The 26,259-nt window shown below is 44.5% G+C and overlaps 18 non-coding genes across 18 annotated transcripts; all 18 read right to left on the bottom strand.

The window, feature by feature from the left end:
* Nucleotides 1-8,560: 8,560 nt before the first annotated feature.
* trnam-cau (transfer RNA methionine (anticodon CAU)) lies at nt 8,561-8,632 on the bottom strand. The gene has a single exon. It is a non-coding gene; the product is annotated as a tRNA-Met (tRNA).
* A 2,352-nt stretch (nt 8,633-10,984) lies between these two features.
* trnam-cau (transfer RNA methionine (anticodon CAU)) lies at nt 10,985-11,056 on the bottom strand. Its single transcript has one exon. It is a non-coding gene; the product is annotated as a tRNA-Met (tRNA).
* A 1,140-nt stretch (nt 11,057-12,196) lies between these two features.
* trnam-cau (transfer RNA methionine (anticodon CAU)) lies at nt 12,197-12,268 on the bottom strand. Its single transcript has one exon. It is a non-coding gene; the product is annotated as a tRNA-Met (tRNA).
* A 332-nt stretch (nt 12,269-12,600) lies between these two features.
* trnam-cau (transfer RNA methionine (anticodon CAU)) lies at nt 12,601-12,672 on the bottom strand. Its single transcript has one exon. It is a non-coding gene; the product is annotated as a tRNA-Met (tRNA).
* A 332-nt stretch (nt 12,673-13,004) lies between these two features.
* trnam-cau (transfer RNA methionine (anticodon CAU)) lies at nt 13,005-13,076 on the bottom strand. The gene has a single exon. It is a non-coding gene; the product is annotated as a tRNA-Met (tRNA).
* Nucleotides 13,077-13,408: 332 nt separating this feature from the next.
* Nucleotides 13,409-13,480, bottom strand: trnam-cau (transfer RNA methionine (anticodon CAU)). The gene has a single exon. It is a non-coding gene; the product is annotated as a tRNA-Met (tRNA).
* Nucleotides 13,481-14,620: 1,140 nt separating this feature from the next.
* On the bottom strand, nt 14,621-14,692 carry trnam-cau (transfer RNA methionine (anticodon CAU)). The gene has a single exon. It is a non-coding gene; the product is annotated as a tRNA-Met (tRNA).
* A 332-nt stretch (nt 14,693-15,024) lies between these two features.
* On the bottom strand, nt 15,025-15,096 carry trnam-cau (transfer RNA methionine (anticodon CAU)). The gene has a single exon. It is a non-coding gene; the product is annotated as a tRNA-Met (tRNA).
* Nucleotides 15,097-15,428: 332 nt separating this feature from the next.
* trnam-cau (transfer RNA methionine (anticodon CAU)) lies at nt 15,429-15,500 on the bottom strand. Its single transcript has one exon. It is a non-coding gene; the product is annotated as a tRNA-Met (tRNA).
* A 332-nt stretch (nt 15,501-15,832) lies between these two features.
* On the bottom strand, nt 15,833-15,904 carry trnam-cau (transfer RNA methionine (anticodon CAU)). Its single transcript has one exon. It is a non-coding gene; the product is annotated as a tRNA-Met (tRNA).
* A 332-nt stretch (nt 15,905-16,236) lies between these two features.
* trnam-cau (transfer RNA methionine (anticodon CAU)) lies at nt 16,237-16,308 on the bottom strand. Its single transcript has one exon. It is a non-coding gene; the product is annotated as a tRNA-Met (tRNA).
* Nucleotides 16,309-16,638: 330 nt separating this feature from the next.
* On the bottom strand, nt 16,639-16,710 carry trnam-cau (transfer RNA methionine (anticodon CAU)). Its single transcript has one exon. It is a non-coding gene; the product is annotated as a tRNA-Met (tRNA).
* A 332-nt stretch (nt 16,711-17,042) lies between these two features.
* trnam-cau (transfer RNA methionine (anticodon CAU)) lies at nt 17,043-17,114 on the bottom strand. The gene has a single exon. It is a non-coding gene; the product is annotated as a tRNA-Met (tRNA).
* Nucleotides 17,115-17,446: 332 nt separating this feature from the next.
* On the bottom strand, nt 17,447-17,518 carry trnam-cau (transfer RNA methionine (anticodon CAU)). Its single transcript has one exon. It is a non-coding gene; the product is annotated as a tRNA-Met (tRNA).
* A 1,140-nt stretch (nt 17,519-18,658) lies between these two features.
* trnam-cau (transfer RNA methionine (anticodon CAU)) lies at nt 18,659-18,730 on the bottom strand. Its single transcript has one exon. It is a non-coding gene; the product is annotated as a tRNA-Met (tRNA).
* Nucleotides 18,731-20,274: 1,544 nt separating this feature from the next.
* On the bottom strand, nt 20,275-20,346 carry trnam-cau (transfer RNA methionine (anticodon CAU)). Its single transcript has one exon. It is a non-coding gene; the product is annotated as a tRNA-Met (tRNA).
* A 3,563-nt stretch (nt 20,347-23,909) lies between these two features.
* trnam-cau (transfer RNA methionine (anticodon CAU)) lies at nt 23,910-23,981 on the bottom strand. Its single transcript has one exon. It is a non-coding gene; the product is annotated as a tRNA-Met (tRNA).
* A 1,948-nt stretch (nt 23,982-25,929) lies between these two features.
* Nucleotides 25,930-26,001, bottom strand: trnam-cau (transfer RNA methionine (anticodon CAU)). Its single transcript has one exon. It is a non-coding gene; the product is annotated as a tRNA-Met (tRNA).
* Between the last annotated feature and the right edge of the window lie 258 nt (nt 26,002-26,259).

Here is a 26,259-nt window from a genome sequence, read left to right as displayed (position 1 = left end):
AACCCACGATGCCTGGCTTTCAAGGCAAGACAACAAAGACAATCCACAGAGGGCAATAAACAGCATTGAGCAAACATGTCAAAGCAAAGCATTGAAGACATGGTAGCAACAATGTTATATTTGCCCATCACGCGTCAGCTGTGCCAATCTCTTTTTGTCAAACAAGATGGGTCTTGAACCTATCGTTGATTTCACAGCATTACCTTTAGGTTGATCACTTCTTTAATCTCTTCAGAGTGACAAGAGTTGTTGCTTTAATCGAAGACTTTGTCAGTTTGAATGCAGTGGAAGAGACGTTAAAACACAGTTAGCAGAGGATGGTTTCCATCCATCGACCTCTGGGTTACGGGCCCAGCACACTTCTGCTGCGCCACTCTGCTGTCCGTCAGCCAATGTGGGACTCGAACCCACGATGCCTGGCTTTCAAGGCAAGACAACAAAGACAATCCACAGAGGGCAATAAACAGCATTGAGCAAACACGTCAAAGCAAAGCATTGAAGATATGGTAGCAACAATGTTAGATTTGCCCGCTTCAGCTGTGCCAATCTCTTTTTATCAAACAAGATGGGTCTTGAACCTATCGTTGATTTCACAGCATTACCTTTAGGTTGATCACTTCTTTAATCTCTTCAGAGTGGCAAGAGTTGTTGCTTTAATCGAAGACTTTGTCAGTTTGAATGCAGTGGAAGAGACGTTAAAACACAGTTAGCAGAGGATGGTTTCCATCCATCCATCGACCTCTGGGTTATGGGCCCAGCACACTTCTGTTGCGCCACTCTGCTTTAAATCACCCCAGATGGGACTTGAGCCCACAATCCCTGGCTTAGGAGGCCAGTGCCTTATCCATTAGGCCACTGGGGATCCGTTTGTGGAGTCAGAGAGTCCCTGTTTGCATCACGGACTGTTGTTCCCAACATGTGGATTGACATACAATGAATGATATTCCGCTCTGCTACTCTGCTTTTCATCAACACATAACGGACTCAGAAGTCTTTGTATGCACTGAGAGTATGGGTAACATGAAAACAATACATTGATGTCGAAAAGCAAAAACTATGCTCTAGTGCTCACAAGCAAATGCATTGATGTATCGCACAATGCTAAAGTGCTCAGAAGTTGTCGTCGCGAAGCAAAGCAAAAACAATGCTATGGAGCTCAGTAGTATTTGTATGCAGCACTGACTGTTGTTCCCGACATCTGCAGTGTAGGCTGACATAAAATGAATGATTTGTTGAAACTATTGTCAAGCGAGCAGTTGTTGGTTTAATACAAGACTTTGTCAGTTTGAATGCAGTGTAAGAGATGTTAAAACACAGTTAGCAGAGGATGGTTTCTATCCATCGACCTCTGGTTATGGGCCCAGCACGCTTCCTCTGCGCCACTCTGCTGTCCGTCAGCCAATGTGGGACTCGAACCCACCATGCCTGGCTTTCAAGGCAAGACAACAAAGACAATCCACAGAGGGCAATAAACAGCATTGAGCAAACACGTCAAAGCAAAGCATTGAAGACATGGTAGCAACAATGTTATATTTGCCCATCACGCTTCGCCAATCTCTTTTTATCAAACAAGATGGGTCTTGAACCTATAGTTGATTTCACAGCATTACCTTTAGGTTGATCACTTCTTTAATCTCTTCAGAGTGACAAGAGTTGTTGCTTTAATCGAAGACTTTGTCAGTTTGAATGCAGTGGAAGAGACGTTAAAACACAGTTAGCAGAGGAAGGTTTCGATCCATCGACCTCTGGGTTATGGGCCCAGCACGCTTCCGCTGCGCCACTCTGCTGTCCTTCAGCCAATGTGGGACTCGAACCCACGATGCCTGGCTTTCAAGGCAAGACAACAAAGACAATCCACAGAGGGCAATAAACAGCATTGAGCAAACACGTCAAAGCAAAGCATTGAAGACATGGTAGCAACAATGTTATATTTGCCCATCACGCTTCAGCTGGGCCAATCTCTTTTTATCAAACAAGATGGGTCTTGAACCTATAGTTGATTTCACAGCATTACCTTTAGGTTGATCACTTCTTTAATCTCTTCAGAGTGACAAGAGTTGTTGCTTTAATCGAAGACTTTGTCAGTTTGAATGCAGTGGAAGAGACGTTAAAACACAGTTAGCAGAGGATGGTTTCTATCCATCGACCTCTGGGTTATGGGCCCAGCACGCTTCCGCTGCGCCACTCTGCTGTCCGTCAGCCAATGTGGTACTCGAACCCACGATGCCTGGCTTTCAAGGCAAGACAACAAAGACAATCCACAGAGGGCAATAAACAGCATTGAGCAAACACGTCAAAGCAAAGCATTGAAGACATGATAGCAACAATGTTATATTTGCCCATCACGCTTCAGCTGTGCCAATCTCTTTTTATCAAACAAGATGGGTCTTGAACCTATAGTTGATTTCACAGCATTACCTTTAGGTTGATCACTTCTTTAATCTCTTCAGAGTGACAAGAGTTGTTGCTTTAATCGAAGACTTTGTCAGTTTGAATGCAGTGGAAGAGACGTTAAAACACAGTTAGCAGAGGAAGGTTTCGATCCATCGACCTCTGGGTTATGGGCCCAGCACGCTTCCGCTGCGCCACTCTGCTGTCCGTCAGCCAATGTGGGACTCGAACCCACGATGCCTGGCTTTCAAGGCAAGACAACAAAGACAATCCACAGAGGGCAATAAACAGCATTGAGCAAACACGTCAAAGCAAAGCATTGAAGACATGGTAGCAACAATGTTATATTTGCCCATCACGCTTCAGCTGGGCCAATCTCTTTTTATCAAACAAGATGGGTCTTGAACCTATAGTTGATTTCACAGCATTACCTTTAGGTTGATCACTTCTTTAATCTCTTCAGAGTGACAAGAGTTGTTGCTTTAATCGAAGACTTTGTCAGTTTGAATGCAGTGGAAGAGACGTTAAAACACAGTTAGCAGAGGATGGTTTCTATCCATCGACCTCTGGGTTATGGGCCCAGCACGCTTCCGCTGCGCCACTCTGCTGTCCGTCAGCCAATGTGGTACTCGAACCCACGATGCCTGGCTTTCAAGGCAAGACAACAAAGACAATCCACAGAGGGCAATAAACAGCATTGAGCAAACACGTCAAAGCAAAGCATTGAAGACATGATAGCAACAATGTTATATTTGCCCATCACGCTTCAGCTGTGCCAATCTCTTTTTATCAAACAAGATGGGTCTTGAACCTATAGTTGATTTCACAGCATTACTTTTAGGTTGATCACTTCTTTAATCTCTTCAGAGTGACAAGAGTTGTTGCTTTAATCGAAGACTTTGTCTGTTTGAATGCAGTGGAAGAGACGTTAAAACACAGTTAGCAGAGGATGGTTTCTATCCATCGACCTCTGGGTTATGGGCCCAGCACGCTTCCTCTGCGCCACTCTGCTGTCCGTCAGCCAATGTGGGACTCGAACCCACGATGCCTGGCTTTCAAGGCAAGACAACAAAGACAATCCACAGAGGGCAATAAACAGCATTGAGCAAACACGTCAAAGCAAAGCATTGAAGACATGGTAGCAACAATGTTATATTTGCCCATCACGCTTCAGCTGGGCCAATCTCTTTTTATCAAACAAGATGGGTCTTGAACCTATAGTTGATTTCACAGCATTACCTTTAGGTTGATCACTTATTTAATCTCTTCAGAGTGACAAGAGTTGTTGCTTTAATCGAAGACTTTGTCAGTTTGAATGCAGTGGAAGAGACGTTAAAACACAGTTAGCAGAGGATGGTTTCTATCCATCGACCTCTGGGTTATGGGCCCAGCACGCTTCCGCTGCTCCACTCTGCTGTCCGTCAGCCAATGTGGGACTCAAACCCACGATGCCTGGCTTTCAAGGCAAGACAACAAAGACAATCCACAGAGGGCAATAAACAGCATTGAGCAAACACGTCAAAGCAAAGCATTGAAGACATGGTAGCAACAATGTTATATTTGCCCTTCACGCTTCAGCTTTGTCAATCTCTTTTTATCAAACAAGATGGGTCTTGCACCTATAGTTGATTTCACAGCATTACCTTTAGGTTGATCACTTCTTTAATCTCTTCAGAGTGACAATAGTTGTTGCTTTAATCGAAGACTTTGTCAGTTTGAATGCAGTGGAAGATACGTTAAAACACAGTTAGCAGAGAATGGTTTCGATCCATCGACCTCTGGGTTATGGGCCCAGCACGCTTCCGCTGCGCCACTCTGCTGTCCGTCAGCCAATGTGGGACTCAAACCCACGATGCCTGGCTTTCAAGGCAAGACAACAAAGACAATCCACAGAGGATAATTAGCAGCATTGAGCAAACACGTCAAAGCAAAGCATTGAAGACATGGTAGTAACAATGTTATATTTGCCCATCACGCTTCAGCTGTGCCAATCTCTTTTTATCAAACAAGATGGGTCTTGAACCTATTGCTGATTTCACAGCATTACCTTTAGGTTGATCACTTCTTTAATCTCTTCAGAGTGACAAGAGTTCTTGCTTTAATCGAAGACTTTGTCAGTTTGAATGCAGTGGAAGAGACGTTAAAACACAGTTAGCAGAGGATGGTTTCTATCCATCGACCTCTGGGTTATGGGCCCAGCACGCTTCCGCTGCGCCACTCTGCTGTCCGTCAGCCAATGTGGGACTCGAACCCACGATGCCTGGCTTTCAAGGCAAGACAACAAAGACAATCCACAGAGGGCAATAAACAGCATTGAGCAAACACGTCAAAGCAAAGCATTGAAGACATGGTAGCAACAATGTTATATTTGCCCATCACGCTTCAGCTGGGCCAATCTCTTTTTATCAAACAAGATGGGTCTTGAACCTATAGTTGATTTCACAGCATTACCTTTAGGTTGATCACTTCTTTAATCTCTTCAGAGTGACAAGAGTTGTTGCTTTTATCGAAGACTTTGTCAGTTTGAATACAGTGGAAGAGACGTTAAAACACAGTTAGCAGAGGATGGTTTCTATCCATCGACCTCTGGGTTATGGGCCCAGCACGCTTCCGCTGCGCCACTCTGCTGTCCGTTAGCCAATGTGGGACTCGAACCCACGATGCCTGGCTTTCAAGGCAAGACAACAAAGACAATCCACAGAGGGCAATAAACAGCATTGAGCAAACACGTCAAAGCAAAGCATTGAAGATATGGTAGCAACAATGTTATATTTTCCCATCACGCTTCAGCTGTGCCAATCTCTTTTTATCAAACAAGATGGGTGTTGAACCTACAGTTGATTTCACTTCTTTAATCTCTTCAGAGTGACAAGAGTTGTTGCTTTAATCGAAGACTTTGTCAGTTTGAATGCAGTGGAAGAGACGTTAAAACACAGTTAGCTGAGGAAGGTTTCGATCCATCGACCTCTGGGTTATGGGCCCAGCACGCTTCCGCTGCGCCACTCTGCTGTCCGTCAGCCAATGTGGGACTCGAACCCACGATGCCTGGCTTTCAAGGCAAGACAACAAAGACAATCCACAGAGGGCAATAAACAGCATTGAGCAAACACGTCAAAGCAAAGCATTGAAGACATGGTAGCAACAATGTTATATTTGCCCATCACGCTTCAGCTGGGCCAATCTCTTTTTATCAAACAAGATGGGTCTTGAACCTATAGTTGATTTCACAGCATTACCTTTAGGTTGATCACTTCTTTAATCTCTTCAGAGTGACAAGAGTTGTTGCTTTAATCGAAGACTTTGTCAGTTTGAATGCAGTGGAAGAGACGTTAAAACACAGTTAGCAGAGGATGGTTTCTATCCATCGACCTCTGGGTTATGGGCCCAGCACGCTTCCGCTGCGCCACTCTGCTGTCCGTCAGCCAATGTGGGACTCGAACCCACGATGCCTGGCTTTCAAGGCAAGACAACAAAGACAATCCACAGAGGGCAATAAACAGCATTGAGCAAACACGTCAAAGCAAAGCATTGAAGACATGATAGCAACAATGTTATATTTGCCCATCACGCTTCAGCTGTGCCAATCTCTTTTTATCAAACAAGATGGGTCTTGAACCTATAGTTGATTTCACAGCATTACTTTTAGGTTGATCACTTCTTTAATCTCTTCAGAGTGACAAGAGTTGTTGCTTTAATCGAAGACTTTGTCTGTTTGAATGCAGTGGAAGAGACGTTAAAACACAGTTAGCAGAGGATGGTTTCTATCCATCGACCTCTGGGTTATGGGCCCAGCACGCTTCCTCTGCGCCACTCTGCTGTCCGTCAGCCAATGTGGGACTCGAACCCACGATGCCTGGCTTTCAAGGCAAGACAACAAAGACAATCCACAGAGGGCAATAAACAGCATTGAGCAAACACGTCAAAGCAAAGCATTGAAGACATGGTAGCAACAATGTTATATTTGCCCATCACGCTTCAGCTGGGCCAATCTCTTTTTATCAAACAAGATGGGTCTTGAACCTATAGTTGATTTCACAGCATTACCTTTAGGTTGATCACTTCTTTAATCTCTTCAGAGTGACAAGAGTTGTTGCTTTAATCGAAGACTTTGTCAGTTTGAATGCAGTGGAAGAGACGTTAAAACACAGTTAGCAGAGGATGGTTTCTATCCATCGACCTCTGGGTTATGGGCCCAGCACGCTTCCGCTGCGCCACTCTGCTGTCCGTTAGCCAATGTGGGACTCGAACCCACGATGCCTGGCTTTCAAGGCAAGACAACAAAGACAATCCACAGAGGGCAATAAACAGCATTGAGCAAACACGTCAAAGCAAAGCATTGAAGACATGGTAGCAACAATGTTATATTTGCCCTTCACGCTTCAGCTTTGCCAATCTCTTTTTATCAAACAAGATGGGTCTTGAACCTATAGTTGATTTCACAGCATTACCTTTAGGTTGATCACTTCTTTAATCTCTTCAGAGTGACAATAGTTGTTGCTTTAATTGAAGACTTTGTCAGTTTGAATGCAGTGGAAGATACGTTAAAACACAGTTAGCAGAGAATGGTTTCGATCCATCGACCTCTGGGTTATGGGCCCAGCACGCTTCCGCTGCGCCACTCTGCTGTCCGTCAGCCAATGTGGGACTCAAACCCACGATGCCTGGCTTTCAAGGCAAGACAACAAAGACAATCCACAGAGGATAATTAGCAGCATTGAGCAAACACGTCAAAGCAAAGCATTGAAGACATGGTAGTAACAATGTTATATTTGCCCATCACGCTTCAGCTGTGCCAATCTCTTTTTATCAAACAAGATGGGTCTTGAACCTATAGCTGATTTCACAGCATTACCTTTAGGTTGATCACTTCTTTAATCTCTTCAGAGTGACAAGAGTTCTTGCTTTAATCGAAGACTTTGTCAGTTTGAATGCAGTGGAAGAGACGTTAAAACACAGTTAGCAGAGGATGGTTTCTATCCATCGACCTCTGGGTTATGGGCCCAGCACGCTTCCGCTGCGCCACTCTGCTGTCCGTCAGCCAATGTGGGACTCGAACCCACGATGCCTGGCTTTCAAGGCAAGACAACAAAGACAATCCACAGAGGGCAATAAACAGCATTGAGCAAACACGTCAAAGCAAAGCATTGAAGACATGATAGCAACAATGTTATATTTGCCCATCACGCTTCAGCTGTGCCAATCTCTTTTTATCAAACAAGATGGGTCTTGAACCTATAGTTGATTTCACAGCATTACTTTTAGGTTGATCACTTCTTTAATCTCTTCAGAGTGACAAGAGTTGTTGCTTTAATCGAAGACTTTGTCTGTTTGAATGCAGTGGAAGAGACGTTAAAACACAGTTAGCAGAGGATGGTTTCTATCCATCGACCTCTGGGTTATGGGCCCAGCACGCTTCCTCTGCGCCACTCTGCTGTCCGTCAGCCAATGTGGGACTCGAACCCACGATGCCTGGCTTTCAAGGCAAGACAACAAAGACAATCCACAGAGGGCAATAAACAGCATTGAGCAAACACGTCAAAGCAAAGCATTGAAGACATGATAGCAACAATGTTATATTTGCCCATCACGCTTCAGCTGTGCCAATCTCTTTTTATCAAACAAGATGGGTCTTGAACCTATAGTTGATTTCACAGCTTTACCTTTAGGTTGATCACTTCTTTAATCTCTTCAGAGTGACAAGAGTTGTTGCTTTAATCGAAGACTTTGTCTGTTTGAATGCAGTGGAAGAGACGTTAAAACACAGTTAGCAGAGGATGGTTTCTATCCATCGACCTCTGGGTTATGGGCCCAGCACGCTTCCTCTGCGCCACTCTGCTGTCCGTCAGCCAATGTGGGACTCGAACCCACGATGCCTGGCTTTCAAGGCAAGACAACAAAGACAATCCACAGAGGGCAATAAACAGCATTGAGCAAACACGTCAAAGCAAAGCATTGAAGACATGGTAGCAACAATGTTATATTTGCCCATCACGCTTCAGCTGTTTCAATCTCTTTTTATCAAACAAGATGGGTCTTGAACCTATAGCTGATTTCACAGCATTACCTTTAGGTTGATCACTTCTTTAATCTCTTCAGAGTGACAAGAGTTCTTGCTTTAATCGAAGACTTTGTCAGTTTGAATGCAGTGGAAGAGACATTAAAACACAGTTAGCAGAGGATGGTTTCGATCCATCGACCTCTGGGTTATGGGCCCAGCACGCTTCCGCTGCGCCACTCTGCTGTCCATCAGCCAATGTGGGACTCGAACCCACGATGCCTGGCTTTCAAGGCAAGACAACAAAGACAATCCACAGAGGGCAATAAACAGCATTGAGCAAACACGTCAAAGCAAAGCATTGAAGACATGGTAGCAACAATGTTATATTTGCCCATCACGCTTCAGCTGTGCCAATCTCTTTTTATCAAACAAGATGGGTCTTGAACCTATAGTTGATTTCACAGCATTACCTTTAGGTTGATCACTTCTTTAATCTCTTCAGAGTGACAAGAGTTGTTGCTTTAATCAAAGACTTTGTCAGTTTGAATGCAGTGGAAGAGACGTTAAAACACAGTTAGCAGAGGATGGTTTCTATCCATCGACCTCTTGGTTATGGGCCCAGCACGCTTCCGCTGCGCCACTCTGCTGTCCGTTAGCCAATGTGGGACTGGAACCCACGATGCCTGGCTTTCAAGGCAAGACAACAACGACAATCCACAGAGGGCAATAAACAGCATTGAGCAAACACGTCAAAGCAAAGCATTGAAGACATGGTAGCAACAATGTTGTATTTCCCCATCACGCTTCAGCTGTGCCAATCTCTTTTTATCAAACAAGATGGGTCTTGAACCTATAGTTGATTTCACAGCATTACCTTTAGGTTGATCACTTCTTTAATCTCTTCAGAGTGACAAGAGTTGTTGCTTTAATCAAAGACTTAGTCAGTTTGAATGCAGTGGAAGATACGTTAAAACACAGTTAGCAGAGAATGGTTTCGATCCATCGACCTCTGGGTTATGGGCCCAGCACGCTTCCGCTGCGCCACTCTGCTGTCCGTCAGCCAATGTGGGACTCAAACCCACGATGCCTGGCTTTCAAGGCAAGACAACAAAGACAATCCACAGAGGGCAATAAACAGCATTGAGCAAACACGTCAAAGCAAAGCATTGAAGACATGGTAGCAACAATGTTATATTTGCCCTTCACGCTTCAGCTTTGCCAATCTCTTTTTATCAAACAAGATGGGTCTTGAACCTATAGTTGATTTCACAGCATTACATTTAGGTTGATCACTTCTTTAATCTCTTCAGAGTGACAATAGTTGTTGCTTTAATCGAAGACTTTGTCAGTTTGAATGCAGTGGAAGATACGTTAAAATACAGTTAACAGAGAATGGTTTCGATCCATCGACCTCTGGGTTATGGGCCCAGCACGCTTCCGCTGCCCCACTCTGCTGTCCGTCAGCCAATGTGGGACTGGAACCCACGATGCCTGGCTTTCAAGGCAAGACAACAACGACAATCCACAGAGGGCAATAAACAGCATTGAGCAAACACGTCAAAGCAAAGCATTGAAGACATGGTAGCAACAATGTTATATTTGCCCATCACGCTTCAGCTGTGCCAATCTCTTTTTATCAAACAAGATGGGTCTTGAACCTATAGTTGATTTCACAGCATTACCTTTAGGTTGATCACTTCTTTAATCTCTTCAGAGTGACAAGAGTTGTTGCTTTAATCAAAGACTTTGTCAGTTTGAATGCAGTGGAAGAGACGTTAAAACACAGTTAGCAGAGGATGGTTTCTATCCATCGACCTCTGGGTTATGGGCCCAGCACGCTTACGCTGCACCACTCTGCTGTCCATCAGCCAATGTGGGACTGGAACCCACGATGCCTGGCTTTCAAGGCAAGACAACAACGACAATCCACAGAGGGCAATAAACAGCATTGAGCAAACAAGTCAAAGCAAAGCATTGAAGACATGGTAGCAACAATGTTATATTTGCCCATCACGCTTCAGCTGTGCCAATCTCTTTTTATCAAACAAGATGGGTCTTGAACCTATAGTTGATTTCACAGCATTACCTTTAGGTTGATCACTTCTTTAATCTCTTCAGAGTGACAAGAGTTGTTGCTTTAATCAAAGACTTTGTCAGTTTGAATGCAGTGGAAGAGACGTTAAAACACAGTTAGCAGAGGATGGTTTCTATCCATCGACCTCTGGGTTATGGGCCCAGCACGCTTACGCTGCACCACTCTGCTGTCCATCAGCCAATGTGGGACTGGAACCCACGATGCCTGGCTTTCAAGGCAAGACAACAACGACAATCCACAGAGGGCAATGAACAGCATTGAGCAAACAAGTCAAAGCAAAGCATTGAAGACATGGTAGCAACAATGTTATATTTGCCCATCACGCTTCAGCTGTGCCAATCTCTTTTTATCAAACAAGATGGGTCTTGAACCTATAGTTGATTTCACAGCATTACCTTTAGGTTGATCACTTCTTTAATCTCTTCAGAGTGACAATAGTTGTTGCTTTAATCGAAGACTTTGTCAGTTTGAATGCAGTGGAAGATACGTTAAAACACAGTTAGCAGAGGATGGTTTCGATCCATCGACCTCTGGGTTATGGGCCCAGCACGCTTCCGCTGCGCCACTCTGCTGTCCATCAGCCAATGTGGGACTCAAACCCACGATGCCTGGCTTTCAAGGCACGACAACAAAGACAATCCACACAGGGCAATAAACAGCATTGACCAAACACGTCAAAGCAAAGCATTGAAGACATGGTAGCAACAATGTTATATTTGCCCATTACGCTTCAGCTGTGCCAATCTCTTTTTATCAAACAAGATGGGTCTTGAACCTATAGTTGATTTCACAGCATTACCTTTAGGTTGATCACTTCTTTAATCTCTTCAGAGTGACAAGAGTTGTTGCTTTAATCAAAGACTTTGTCAGTTTGAATGCAGTGGAAGAGACGTTAAAACACAGTTAGCAGAGGATGGTTTCTATCCATCGACCTCTGGGTTATGGGCCCAGCACGCTTCCGCTGCGCCACTCTGCTGTCCGTCAGCCAATGTGGGACTCGAACCCACGATGCCTGGCTTTCAAGGCAAGACAACAAAGACAATCCACAGAGGGCAATAAACAGCATTGAGCAAACACGTCAAAGCAAAGCATTGAAGACATGGTAGCAACAATGTTATATTTGCCCATCACACTTCAGCTGTGCTAATCTCTTTTTATCAAACAAGATGGGTCTTGAACCTATAGTTGATTTCACAGCATTACCTTTAGGTTGATCACTTCTTTAATCTCTTCAGAGTGACAAGAGTTGTTGCTTTAATCAAAGACTTTGTCAGTTTGAATGCAGTGGAAGAGACGTTAAAACACAGTTAGCAGAGGATGGTTTCTATCCATCGACCTCTGGGTTATGGGCCCAGCACGCTTCCGCTGCGCCACTCTGCTGTCCGTCAGCCAATGTGGGACTGGAACCCACGATGCCTGGCTTTCAAGGCAAGACAACAACGACATTCCACAGAGGGCAATAAAGAGCATTGAGCAAACACGTCAAACCAAAGCATTGAAGACATGGTAGCAACAATGTTAAATTTGCCCATCACGCTTCAGCTGTGCCAATCTCTTTTTATCAAACAAGATGGGTCTTGAACCTATAGTTGATTTCACAGCATTACCTTTAGGTTGATCACTTCTTTAATCTCTTCAGAGTGACAAGAGTTGTTGCTTTAATCGAAGACTTTGTCAGTTTGAATGCAGTGGAAGATACGTTAAAACACAGTTAGCAGAGGATGGTTTCGATCCATCGACCTCTGGGTTATGGGCCCAGCACGCTTCCGCTGCGCCACTCTGCTGTCCATCAGCCAATGTGGGACTCGAACCCACGATGCCTGGCTTTCAAGGCAAGACAACAAAGACAATCCACAGAGGGCAATAAACAGCATTGACCAAACACGTCAAAGCAAAGCATTGAAGACATGGTAGCAACAATGTTATATTTGCCCTTCACGCTTCAGCTTTGCCAATCTCTTTTTATCAAACAAGATGGGTCTCGAACCTATAGTTGATTTCACAGCATTACCTTTAGGTTGATCACTTCTTTAATCTCTTCAGAGTGACAATAGTTGTTGCTTTAATCGAAGACTTTGTCAGTTTGAATGCAGTGGAAGAGACGTTAAAACACAGTTAGCAGAGGATGGTTTCGATCCATCGACCTCTGGGTTATGGGCCCAGCACGCTTCCGCTGCGCCACTCTGCTGTCCGTCAGCCAATGTGGGACTCGAACCCACGATGCCTGGCTTTCAAGGATAGACAACAAAGACAATCCACAGAGGATAATTAGCAGCATTGAGCAAACACGTCAAAGCAAAGCATTGAAGACATGGTAGCAACAATGTTATATTTGCCCATCACGCTTCAGCTGTGCCAATCTCTTTTTATCAAACAAGATGGGTCTTGAACCTATAGTTGATTTCACAGCATTACCTTTAGGTTGATCACTTCTTTAATCTCTTCAGAGTGACAAGAGTTGTTGCTTTAATCGAAGACTTTGTCAGTTTGAATGCAGTGGAAGATACGTTAAAACACAGTTAGCAGAGGATGGTTTCGATCCATCGACCTCTGGGTTATGGGCCCAGCACGCTTCCGCTGCGCCACTCTGCTGTCCGTCAGCCAATGTGGGACTGGAACCCACGATGCCTGGCTTTCAAGGCAAGACAACAACGACAATCCACAGAGGGCAATAAAGAGTATTGAGCAAACACGTCAAAGCAAAGCATTGAAGACATGGTAGCAACAATGTTATATTTGCCCATCACGCTTCAGCTGTGCCAATCTCTTTTTATCAAACAAGATGGGTCTTGAACCTATAGTTGATTTCACAGCATTACCTTTAGGTTGATCACTTCTTTAATCTCTTCAGAGTGACAATAGTTGTTGCTTTAATCGAAGACTTTGTCTGTTTGAATGCAGTGGAAGAGACGTTAAAACACAGTTAGCAGAGGATGGTTTCGATCCATCGACCTCTGGGTTATGGGCCCAGCACGCTTCCGCTGCGCCACTCTGCTGTCCATCAGCCAATGTGGGACTCAAACCCACGATGCCTGGCTTTCAAGGCACGACAACAAAGACAATCCACACAGGGCAATAAACAGCATTGACCAAACACGTCAAAGCAAAGCATTGAAGACATGGTAGCAACAATGTTATATTTGCCCATTACGCTTCAGCTGTGCCAATCTCTTTTTATCAAACAAGATGGGTCTTGAACCTATAGTTGATTTCACAGCATTACCTTTAGGTTGATCACTTCTTTAATCTCTTCAGAGTGACAAGAGTTGTTGCTTTAATCAAAGACTTTGTCAGTTTGAATGCAGTGGAAGAGACGTTAAAACACAGTTAGCAGAGGATGGTTTCTATCCATCGACCTCTGGGTTATGGGCCCAGCACGCTTCCGCTGCGCCACTCTGCTGTCCGTCAGCCAATGTGGGACTCGAACCCACGATGCCTGGCTTTCAAGGCAAGACAACAAAGACAATCCACAGAGGGCAATAAACAGCATTGAGCAAACACGTCAAAGCAAAGCATTGAAGACATGGTAGCAACAATGTTATATTTGCCCATCACACTTCAGCTGTGCTAATCTCTTTTTATCAAACAAGATGGGTCTTGAACCTATAGTTGATTTCACAGCATTACCTTTAGGTTGATCACTTCTTTAATCTCTTCAGAGTGACAAGAGTTGTTGCTTTAATCAAAGACTTTGTCAGTTTGAATGCAGTGGAAGAGACGTTAAAACACAGTTAGCAGAGGATGGTTTCTATCCATCGACCTCTGGGTTATGGGCCCAGCACGCTTCCGCTGCGCCACTCTGCTGTCCGTCAGCCAATGTGGGACTGGAACCCACGATGCCTGGCTTTCAAGGCAAGACAACAACGACATTCCACAGAGGGCAATAAAGAGCATTGAGCAAACACGTCAAACCAAAGCATTGAAGACATGGTAGCAACAATGTTAAATTTGCCCATCACGCTTCAGCTGTGCCAATCTCTTTTTATCAAACAAGATGGGTCTTGAACCTATAGTTGATTTCACAGCATTACCTTTAGGTTGATCACTTCTTTAATCTCTTCAGAGTGACAAGAGTTGTTGCTTTAATTGAAGACTTTGTCAGTTTGAATGCAGTGGAAGATACGTTAAAACACAGTTAGCAGAGGATGGTTTCGATCCATCGACCTCTGGGTTATGGGCCCAGCACGCTTCCGCTGCGCCACTCTGCTGTCCATCAGCCAATGTGGGACTCGAACCCACGATGCCTGGCTTTCAAGGCAAGACAACAAAGACAATCCACAGAGGGCAATAAACAGCATTGACCAAACACGTCAAAGCAAAGCATTGAAGACATGGTAGCAACAATGTTATATTTGCCCTTCACGCTTCAGCTTTGCCAATCTCTTTTTATCAAACAAGATGGGTCTCGAACCTATAGTTGATTTCACAGCATTACCTTTAGGTTGATCACTTCTTTAATCTCTTCAGAGTGACAATAGTTGTTGCTTTAATCGAAGACTTTGTCAGTTTGAATGCAGTGGAAGAGACGTTAAAACACAGTTAGCAGAGGATGGTTTCGATCCATCGACCTCTGGGTTATGGGCCCAGCACGCTTCCGCTGCGCCACTCTGCTGTCCGTCAGCCAATGTGGGACTCGAACCCACGATGCCTGGCTTTCAAGGATAGACAACAAAGACAATCCACAGAGGATAATTAGCAGCATTGAGCAAACACGTCAAAGCAAAGCATTGAAGACATGGTAGCAACAATGTTATATTTGCCCATCACGCTTCAGCTGTGCCAATCTCTTTTTATCAAACAAGATGGGTCTTGAACCTATAGTTGATTTCACAGCATTACCTTTAGGTTGATCACTTCTTTAATCTCTTCAGAGTGACAAGAGTTGTTGCTTTAATCGAAGACTTTGTCAGTTTGAATGCAGTGGAAGATACATTAAAACACAGTTAGCAGAGGATGGTTTCGATCCATCGACCTCTGGGTTATGGGCCCAGCACGCTTCCGCTGCGCCACTCTGCTGTCCGTCAGCCAATGTGGGACTCGAACCCACGATGCCTGGCTTTCAAGGCAAGACAACAAAGACAATCCACAGAGGGCAATAAACAGCATTGACCAAACACGTCAAAGCAAAGCATTGAAGACATGGTAGCAACAATGTTATATTTGCCCTTCACGCTTCAGCTTTGCCAATCTCTTTTTATCAAACAAGATGGGTCTTGAACCTATAGTTGATTTCACAGCATTACCTTTAGGTTGATCACTTCTTTAATCTCTTCAGAGTGACAATAGTTGTTGCTTTAATCGAAGACTTTGTCAGTTTGAATGCAGTGGAAGAGACGTTAAAACACAGTTAGCAGAGGATGGTTTCGATCCATCGACCTCTGGGTTATGGGCCCAGCACGCTTCCGCTGCGCCACTCTGCTGTCCGTCAGCCAATGTGGGACTCGAACCCACGATGCCTGGCTTTCAAGGATAGACAACAAAGACAATCCACAGAGGATAATTAGCAGCATTGAGCAAACACGTCAAAGCAAAGCATTGAAGACATGGTAGCAACAATGTTATATTTGCCCATCACGCTTCAGCTGTGCCAATCTCTTTTTATCAAACAAGATGGGTCTTGAACCTATAGTTGATTTCACAGCATTACCTTTAGGTTGATCACTTCTTTAATCTCTTCAGAGTGACAAGAGTTGTTGCTTTAATCGAAGACTTTGTCAGTTTGAATGCAGTGGAAGATACGTTAAAACACAGTTAGCAGAGGATGGTTTCGATCCATCGACCTCTGGGTTATGGGCCCAGCACGCTTCCGCTGCGCCACTCTGCTGTCCGTCAGCCAATGTGGGACTGGAACCCACGATGCCTGGCTTTCAAGGCAAGACAACAACGACAATCCACAGAGGGCAATAAACAGCATTGACCAAACACGTCAAAGCAAAGCATTGAAGACATGGTAGCAACAATGTTATATTTCCCCTTCACGCTTCAGCTTTGCCAATCTCTTTTTATCAAACAAGATGGGTCTTGAACCTATAGTTGATTTCACAGCATTACCTTTAGGTTGATCACTTCTTTAATCTCTTCAGAGTGACAATAGTTGTTGCTTTAATCGAAGACTGTCAGTTTGAATGCAGTGGAAGAGACGTTAAAACACAGTTAGCAGAGGATGGTTTCGATCCATCGACCTCTGGGTTATGGGCCCAGCACGCTTCCACTGCGCCACTCTGCTGTCCGTCAGCCAATGTGGGACTCGAACCCACGATGCCTGGCTTTCAAGGATAGACAACAAAGACAATCCACAGAGGATAATTAGCAGCATTGAGCAAACACGTCAAAGCAAAGCATTGAAGACATGGTAGCAACAATGTTATATTTGCCCATCACGCTTCAGCTGTGCCAATCTCTTTTTATCAAACAAGATGGGTCTTGAACCTATAGTTGATTTCACAGCATTACCTTTAGGTTGATCACTTCTTTAATCTCTTCAGAGTGACAAGAGTTGTTGCTTTAATCGAAGACTTTGTCAGTTTGAATGCAGTGGAAGATACGTTAAAACACAGTTAGCAGAGGATGGTTTCGATCCATCGACCTCTGGGTTATGGGCCCAGCACGCTTCCGCTGCGCCACTCTGCTGTCCGTCAGCCAATGTGGGACTGGAACCCACGATGCCTGGCTTTCAAGGCAAGACAACAACGACAATCCACAGAGGGCAATAAACAGCATTGAGCAAACACGTCAAAGCAAAGCATTGAAGACATGGTAGCAACAATGTTATATTTGCCCATCACGCTTCAGCTGTGCCAATCTCTTTTTATCAAACAAGATGGATCTTGAACCTATAGTTGATTTCACAGCATTACCTTTAGGTTGATCACTTCTTTAATCTCTTCAGAGTGACAATAGTTGTTGCTTTAATCGAAGACTTTGTCAGTTTGAATGCAGTGGAAGATACGTTAAAACACAGCTAGCAGAGGATGGTTTCGATCCATCGACCTCTGGGTTATGGGCCCAGCACGCTTCCGCTGCGCCACTCTGCTGTCCATCAGCCAATGTGGGACTCGAACCCACGATGCCTGGCTTTCAAGGATAGACAACAAAGACAATCCACAGAGGATAATTAGCAGCATTGAGCAAACACGTCAAAGCAAAGCATTGAAGACATGGTAGCAACAATGTTATATTTTCCCATCACGCTTCAGCTGTGCCAATCTCTTTTTATCAAACAAGATGGGTCTTGAACATATAGTTGATTTGACAGCATTACCTTTAGGTTGATCACTTCTTTAATCTCTTCAGAGTGACAAGAGTTGTTGCTTTAATCAAAGACTTTGTCAGTTTGAATGCAGTGGAAGAGACGTTAAAACACAGTTAGCAGAGGATGGTTTCTATCCATCGACCTCTTGGTTATGGGCCCAGCACGCTTCCGCTGCGCCACTCTGCTGTCCGTCAGCCAATGTGGGACTGGAACCCACGATGCCTGGCTTTCAAGGCAAGACAACAACGACAATCCACAGAGGGCAATAAACAGCATTGAGCAAACACGTCAAAGCAAAGCATTGAAGACATGGTAGCAACAATGTTATATTTCCCCATCACGCTTCAGCTGTGCCAATCTCTTTTTATCAAACAAGATGGGTCTTGAACCTATAGTTGATTTCACAGCATTACCTTTAGGTTGATCACTTCTTTAATCTCTTCAGAGTGACAAGAGTTGTTGCTTTAATCAAAGACTTTGTCAGTTTGAATGCAGTGGAAGAGACGTTAAAACACAGTTAGCAGAGGATGGTTTCTATCCATCGACCTCTGGGTTATGGGCCCAGCACGCTTCCGCTGCGCCACTCTGCTGTCCGTCAGCCAATGTGGGACTGGAACCCACGATGCCTGGCTTTCAAGGCAAGACAACAACGACAATCCACAGAGGGCAATAAACAGCATTGAGCAAACACGTCAAAGCAAAGCATTGAAGACATGGTAGCAACAATGTTATATTTGCCCATCACGCTTCAGCTGTGCCAATCTCTTTTTATCAAACAAGATGGGTCTTGAACATATAGTTGATTTGACAGCATTACCTTTAGGTTGATCACTTCTTTAATCTCTTCAGAGTGACAAGAGTTGTTGCTTTAATCGAAGACTTTGTCAGTTTGAATGCAGTGGAAGATACGTTAAAACACAGTTAGCAGAGGATGGTTTCGATCCATCGACCTCTGGGTTATGGGCCCAGCACGCTTCCGCTGCGCCACTCTGCTGTCCGTCAGCCAATGTGGGACTCGAACCCACGATGCCTGGCTTTCAAGGCAAGACAACAAAGACAATCCACAGAGGGCAATAAACAGCATTGACCAAACACGTCAAAGCAAAGCATTGAAGACATGGTAGCAACAATGATATATTTGCCCTTCACGCTTCAGCTTTGCCAATCTCTTTTTATCAAACAAGATGGGTCTTGAACCTATAGTTGATTTCACAGCATTACCTTTAGGTTGATCACTTCTTTAATCTCTTCAGAGTGACAATAGTTGTTGCTTTAATCGAAGACTTTGTCAGTTTGAATGCAGTGGAAGATACGTTAAAACACAGTTAGTTGAGGATGGTTTCGATCCATCGACCTCTGGGTTATGGGCCCAGCACGCTTCCGCTGCGCCACTCTGCTGTCCGTCAGCCAATGTGGGACTCGAACCCACGATGCCTGGCTTTCAAGGCAAGACAACAAAGACAATCCACAGAGGATAATTAGCAGCATTGAGCAAACACGTCAAAGCAAAGCATTGAAGACATGGTAGCAACAATGTTATATTTCCCCATCACGCTTCAGCTGTGCCAATCTCTTTTTATCAAACAAGATGGGTCTTGAACCTATAGTTGATTTCACAGCATTACCTTTAGGTTGATCACTTCTTTAATCTCTTCAGAGTGACAAGAGTTGTTGCTTTAATCAAAGACTTTGTCAGTTTGAATGCAGTGGAAGAGACGTTAAAACACAGTTAGCAGAGGATGGTTTCTATCCATCGACCTCTGGGTTATGGGCCCAGCACGCTTCCGCTGCGCCACTCTGCTGTCCGTCAGCCAATGTGGGACTGGAACCCACGATGCCTGGCTTTCAAGGCAAGACAACAACGACAATCCACAGAGGGCAATAAACAGCATTGAGCAAACACGTCAAAGCAAAGCATTGAAGACATGGTAGCAACAATGTTATATTTGCCCATCACGCTTCAGCTGTGCCAATCTCTTTTTATCAAACAAGATGGGTCTTGAACCTATAGCTGATTTCACAGCATTACCTTTAGGTTGATCACTTCTTTAATCTCTTCAGAGTGACAAGAGTTGTTGCTTTAATCGAAGACTTTGTCAGTTTGAATGCAGTGGAAGAGACGTTAACACAAAGTTAGCAGAGGATAGTTTCGATCGATCGACCTCAGGGTTATGGGCCCAGCACGCTTCCGCTGCGCCACTCTGCTGTCCGTCAGCCAATGTGGGACTGGAACCCACGATGCCTGGCTTTCAAGGCAAGACAACAACGACAATCCACAGAGGGCAATAAAGAGCATTGAGCAAACACGTCAAAGCAAAGCATTGAAGACATGGTAGCAACAATGTTATATTTGCCCATCACGCTTCAGCTGTGCCAATCTCTTTTTATCAAACAAGATGGGTCTTGAACCTATAGTTGATTTCACAGCATTACCTTTAGGTTGATCACTTCTTTAATCTCTTCAGAGTGACAATAGTTGTTGCTTTAATCGAAGACTTTGTCAGTTTGAATGCAGTGGAAGATACGTTAAAACACAGTTAGCAGAGGATGGTTTCGATCCATCGACCTCTGGGTTATGGGCCCAGCACGCTTCCGCTGCGCCACTCTGCTGTCCGTCAGCCAATGTGGGACTCGAACCCACGATGCCTGGCTTTCAAGGCAAGACAACAAAGACAATCCACAGAGGGCAATAAACAGCATTGACCAAACACGTCAAAGCAAAGCATTGAAGACATGGTAGCAACAATGTTATATTTGCCCTTCACGCTTCAGCTTTGCCAATCTCTTTTTATCAAACAAGATGGGTCTTGAACCTATAGTTGATTTCACAGCATTACCTTTAGGTTGATCACTTCTTTAATCTCTTCAGAGTGACAATAGTTGTTGCTTTAATCGAAGACTTTGTCAGTTTGAATGCAGTGGAAGAGACGTTAAAACACAGTTAGCAGAGGATGGTTTCGATCCATCGACCTCTGGGTTATGGGCCCAGCACGCTTCCGCTGCGCCATTCTGCTGTCCGTCAGCCAATGTGGCATTCGAACCCACGATGCCTGGCTTTCAAGGCAAGACAACAAAGACAATCCACAGAGGATAATTAGCAGCATTGAGCAAACACGTCAAAGCAAAGCATTGAAGACATGGTAGCAACATGTTATATTTGCCCATCACGCTTCAGCTGTGCCAATCTCTTTTTATCAAACAAGATGGGTCTTGAACCTATAGTTGATTTCACAGCATTACCTTTAGGTTGATCACTTCTTTAATCTCTTCAGAGTGACAAGAGTTGTTGCTTTAATCGAAGACTTTGTCAGTTTGAATGCAGTGGAAGAGACGTTAAAACACAGTTAGCAGAGGATGGTTTCGATCCATCGACCTCTGGGTTATGGGCCCAGCACGTTTCCGCTGCGCCACTCTGCTGTCCATCAGCCAATGTCGGACTCAAACCCACGATGCCTGGCTTTCAAGGCAAGACAACAAAGACAATTCACAGAGGGCAATAAACAGCATTGAGCAAACACGTCAAAGCAAAGCATTGAAGACATGGTAGCAACAATGTTATATTTGCCCATCACGCTTCAGCTGTGCCAATCTCTTTTTATCAAACAAGATGGGTCTTGAACCTATAGTTGATTTCAGAGCATTACCTTTAGGTTGATCACTTCTTTAATCTCTTCAGAGTGACAAGAGTTGTTGCTTTAATCGAAGACTTTGTCAGTTTGAATGCAGTGGAAGAGACGTTAAAACACAGTTAGCAGAGGATGGTTCCTATCCATTGACCTCTGGGTTATGGGCCCAGCACGCTTCCGCTGCGCCACTCTGCTGTCCTTCAGCCAATGTGGGACTCGAACCCACGATGCCTGGCTTTCAAGGCAAGACAACAACGACAATCCACAGAGGGCAATAACCAGCATTGAGCAAACACGTCAAAGCAAAGCATTGAAGACATGGTAGCAACAATGTTATATTTGCCCATCACGCTTCAGCTGTGCCAATCTCTTTTTATCAAACAAGATGGGTCTTGAACCTATAGTTGATTTCACAGCATTACCTTTAGGTTGATCACTTCTTTAATCTCTTCAGAGTGACAAGAGTTGTGGCTTTAATGGAAGACTTTGTCAGTTTGAATGCAGTGGAAGAGACGTTAAAACACAGTTAGCAGAGGATGGTTTCGATCCATCGACCTCTGGGATATGGGCCCAGCACGCTTCCGCTGCGCCACTCTGCTGTCCGTCAGCCAATGTGGGACTCGAACCCACGATGCCTGGCTTTCAAGGCAAGTCAACAAAGACAATCCACAGAGGGGAATAAACAGCATTGAGCAAACACGTCAAAGCAAAGCATTGAAGACATGGTAGCAACAATGTTATATTTGCCCATCACGCTTCAGCTGTGCCAATCTCATTTTATCAAACAAGATGGGTCTTGAACCTATAGTTGATTTCACAGCATTACCTTTAGGTTGATCACTTCTTTAATCTCTTCAGAGTGACAAGAGTTGTTGCTATAATCGAAGACTTTGTCAGTTTGAATGCAGTGGAAGAGACGTTAAAACACAGTTAGCAGAGGATGGTTTCTATCCATCGACCTCTGGGTTATGGGCCCAGCACGCTTCCGCTGCGCCACTCTGCTGTCCGTTAGCCAATGTGGGACTCGAACCCACGATGCCTGGCTTTCAAGGCAAGACAACAAAGACAATCCACAGAGGGCAATGAACAGCATTGAGCAAACACGTCAAAGCAAAGCATTGAAGACATGATAGCAACAATGTTATATTTGCCCATCACGCTTCAGCTGTGCCAATCTCTTTTTATCAAACAAGATGGGTCTTGAACCTATAGTTGATTTCACAGCATTACCTTTAGGTTGATCACTTCTTTAATCTCTTCAGAGTGACAAGAGTTGTTGCTTTAATCGAAGACTTTGTCAGTTTGAATGCAGTGGAAGAGACGTTAAAACACAGTCAGCAGAGGATGGTTTCTATCCATCGACCTCTGGGTTATGGGCCCAGCACGCTTCCGCTGCGCCACTCTGCTGTCCGTCAGCCAATGTGGGACTCAAACCCACGATGCCTGGCTTTCAAGGCAAGACAACAAAGACAATCCACAGAGGGCAATAAACAGCATTGAGCAAACACGTCAAAGCAAAGCATTGAAGACATGGTAGCAACAATGTTATATTTGCCCATCACGCTTCAGCTGTGCCAATCTCTTTTTATCAAACAAGATGGGTCTTGAACCTATAGCTGATTTCACAGCATTACCTTTAGGTTGATCACTTCTTTAATCTCTTCAGAGTGACAAGAGTTCTTGCTTTAATCGAAGACTTTGTCAGTTTGAATGCAGTGGAAGAGACGTTAAAACACAGTTAGCAGAGGATGGTTTCTATCCATCGACCTCTGGGTTATGGGCCCAGCACGCTTCCGCTGCCCCACTCTGCTGTCCGTTAGCCAATGTGGGACTCGAACCCACGATGCCTGGCTTTCAAGGCAAGACAACAAAGACAATCCACAGAGGGCAATGAACAGCATTGAGCAAACACGTCAAAGCAAAGCATTGAAGACATGATAGCAACAATGTTATATTTGCCCATCACGCTTCAGCTGTGCCAATCTCTTTTTATCAAACAAGATGGGTCTTGAACCTATAGTTGATTTCACAGCATTACCTTTAGGTTGATCACTTCTTTAATCTCTTCAGAGTGACAAGAGTTGTTGCTTTAATCGAAGACTTTGTCAGTTTGAATGCACTGGAAGAGACGTTAAAACACAGTTAGCAGAGGATGGTTTCTATCCATCGACCTCTGGGTTATGGGCCCAGCACGCTTCCGCTGCGCCACTCTGCTGTCCGTCAGCCAATGTGGGACTCAAACCCACGATGCCTGGCTTTCAAGGCAAGACAACAAAGACAATCCACAGAGGGCAATAAACAGCATTGAGCAAACACGTCAAAGCAAAGCATTGAAGACATGGTAGCAACAATGTTATATTTGCCCTTCACGCTTCAGCTTTGCCAATCTCTTTTTATCAAACAAGATGGGTCTTGAACCTATAGTTGATTTCACAGCATTACCTTTAGGTTGATCACTTCTTTAATCTCTTCAGAGTGACAAGAGTTCTTGCTTTAATCGAAGACTTTGTCAGTTTGAATGCAGTGGAAGAGACATTAAAACACAGTTAGCAGAGGATGGTTTCGATCCATCGACCTCTGGGTTATGGGCCCAGCACGCTTCCGCTGCGCCACTCTGCTGTCCATCAGCCAATGTGGGACTCGAACCCACGATGCCTGGCTTTCAAGGCAAGACAACAACGACAATCCACAGAGGGCAATAACCAGCATTGAGCAAACACGTCAAAGCAAAGCATTGAAGACATGGTAGCAACAATGTTATATTTGCCCATCACGCTTCAGCTGTGCCAATCTCTTTTTATCAAACAAGATGGGTCTTGAACCTATAGTTGATTTCACAGCATTACCTTTAGGTTGATCACTTCTTTAATCTCTTCAGAGTGACAAGAGTTGTGGCTTTAATGGAAGACTTTGTCAGTTTGAATGCAGTGGAAGAGACGTTAAAACACAGTTAGCAGAGGATGGTTTCGATCCATCGACCTCTGGGATATGGGCCCAGCACGCTTCCGCTGCGCCACTCTGCTGTCCGTCAGCCAATGTGGGACTCGAACCCACGATGCCTGGCTTTCAAGGCAAGTCAACAAAGACAATCCACAGAGGGGAATAAACAGCATTGAGCAAACACGTCAAAGCAAAGCATTGAAGACATGGTAGCAACAATGTTATATTTGCCCATCACGCTTCAGCTGTGCCAATCTCATTTTATCAAACAAGATGGGTCTTGAACCTATAGTTGATTTCACAGCATTACCTTTAGGTTGATCACTTCTTTAATCTCTTCAGAGTGACAAGAGTTGTTGCTATAATCGAAGACTTTGTCAGTTTGAATGCAGTGGATGAGACGTTAAAACACAGTTAGCAGAGGATGGTTTCTATCCATCGACCTCTGGGTTATGGGCCCAGCACGCTTCCGCTGCGCCACTCTGCTGTCCGTTAGCCAATGTGGGACTCGAACCCACGATGCCTGGCTTTCAAGGCAAGACAACAAAGACAATCCACAGAGGGCAATGAACAGCATTGAGCAAACACGTCAAAGCAAAGCATTGAAGACATGATAGCAACAATGTTATATTTGCCCATCACGCTTCAGCTGTGCCAATCTCTTTTTATCAAACAAGACGGGTCTTGAACCTATAGTTGATTTCACAGCATTACCTTTAGGTTGATCACTTCTTTAATCTCTTCAGAGTGACAAGAGTTGTTGCTTTAATCGAAGACTTTGTCAGTTTGAATGCAGTGGAAGAGACGTTAAAACACAGTTAGCAGAGGATGGTTTCTATCCATCGACCTCTGGGTTATGGGCCCAGCACGCTTCCGCTGCCCCACTCTGCTGTCCGTTAGCCAATGTGGGACTCGAACCCACGATGCCTGGCTTTCAAGGCAAGACAACAAAGACAATCCACAGAGGGCAATGAACAGCATTGAGCAAACACGTCAAAGCAAAGCATTGAAGACATGATAGCAACAATGTTATATTTGCCCATCACGCTTCAGCTGTGCCAATCTCTTTTTATCAAACAAGATGGGTCTTGAACCTATAGTTGATTTCACAGCATTACCTTTAGGTTGATCACTTCTTTAATCTCTTCAGAGTGACAAGAGTTGTTGCTTTAATCGAAGACTTTGTCAGTTTGAATGCAGTGGAAGAGACGTTAAAACACAGTTAGCAGAGGATGGTTTCTATCCATCGACCTCTGGGTTATGGGCCCAGCACGCTTCCGCTGCGCCACTCTGCTGTCCGTCAGCCAATGTGGGACTCAAACCCACGATGCCTGGCTTTCAAGGCAAGACAACAAAGACAATCCACAGAGGGCAATAAACAGCATTGAGCAAACACGTCAAAGCAAAGCATTGAAGACATGGTAGCAACAATGTTATATTTGCCCTTCACGCTTCAGCTTTGCCAATCTCTTTTTATCAAACAAGATGGGTCTTGAACCTATAGTTGATTTCACAGCATTACCTTTAGGTTGATCACTTCTTTAATCTCTTCAGAGTGACAAGAGTTCTTGCTTTAATCGAAGACTTTGTCAGTTTGAATGCAGTGGAAGAGACATTAAAACACAGTTAGCAGAGGATGGTTTCGATCCATCGACCTCTGGGTTATGGGCCCAGCACGCTTCCGCTGCGCCACTCTGCTGTCCATCAGCCAATGTGGGACTCGAACCCACGATGCCTGGCTTTCAAGGCAAGACAACAACGACAATCCACAGAGGGCAATAACCAGCATTGAGCAAACACGTCAAAGCAAAGCATTGAAGACATGGTAGCAACAATGTTATATTTGCCCATCACGCTTCAGCTGTGCCAATCTCTTTTTATCAAACAAGATGGGTCTTGAACCTATAGTTGATTTCACAGCATTACCTTTAGGTTGATCACTTCTTTAATCTCTTCA

The sequence above is a fragment of the Anarhichas minor genome, unplaced genomic scaffold, assembly GCF_050575085.1.
Source record: "Anarhichas minor isolate MPS153535 unplaced genomic scaffold, ASM5057508v1 ptg000058l, whole genome shotgun sequence".
Taxonomy (NCBI): domain Eukaryota; kingdom Metazoa; phylum Chordata; class Actinopteri; order Perciformes; family Anarhichadidae; genus Anarhichas; species Anarhichas minor.
The sequence above is the reverse complement of the archived record's forward strand: the minus strand, read 5'-3'. Positions and strand labels throughout refer to the sequence as shown.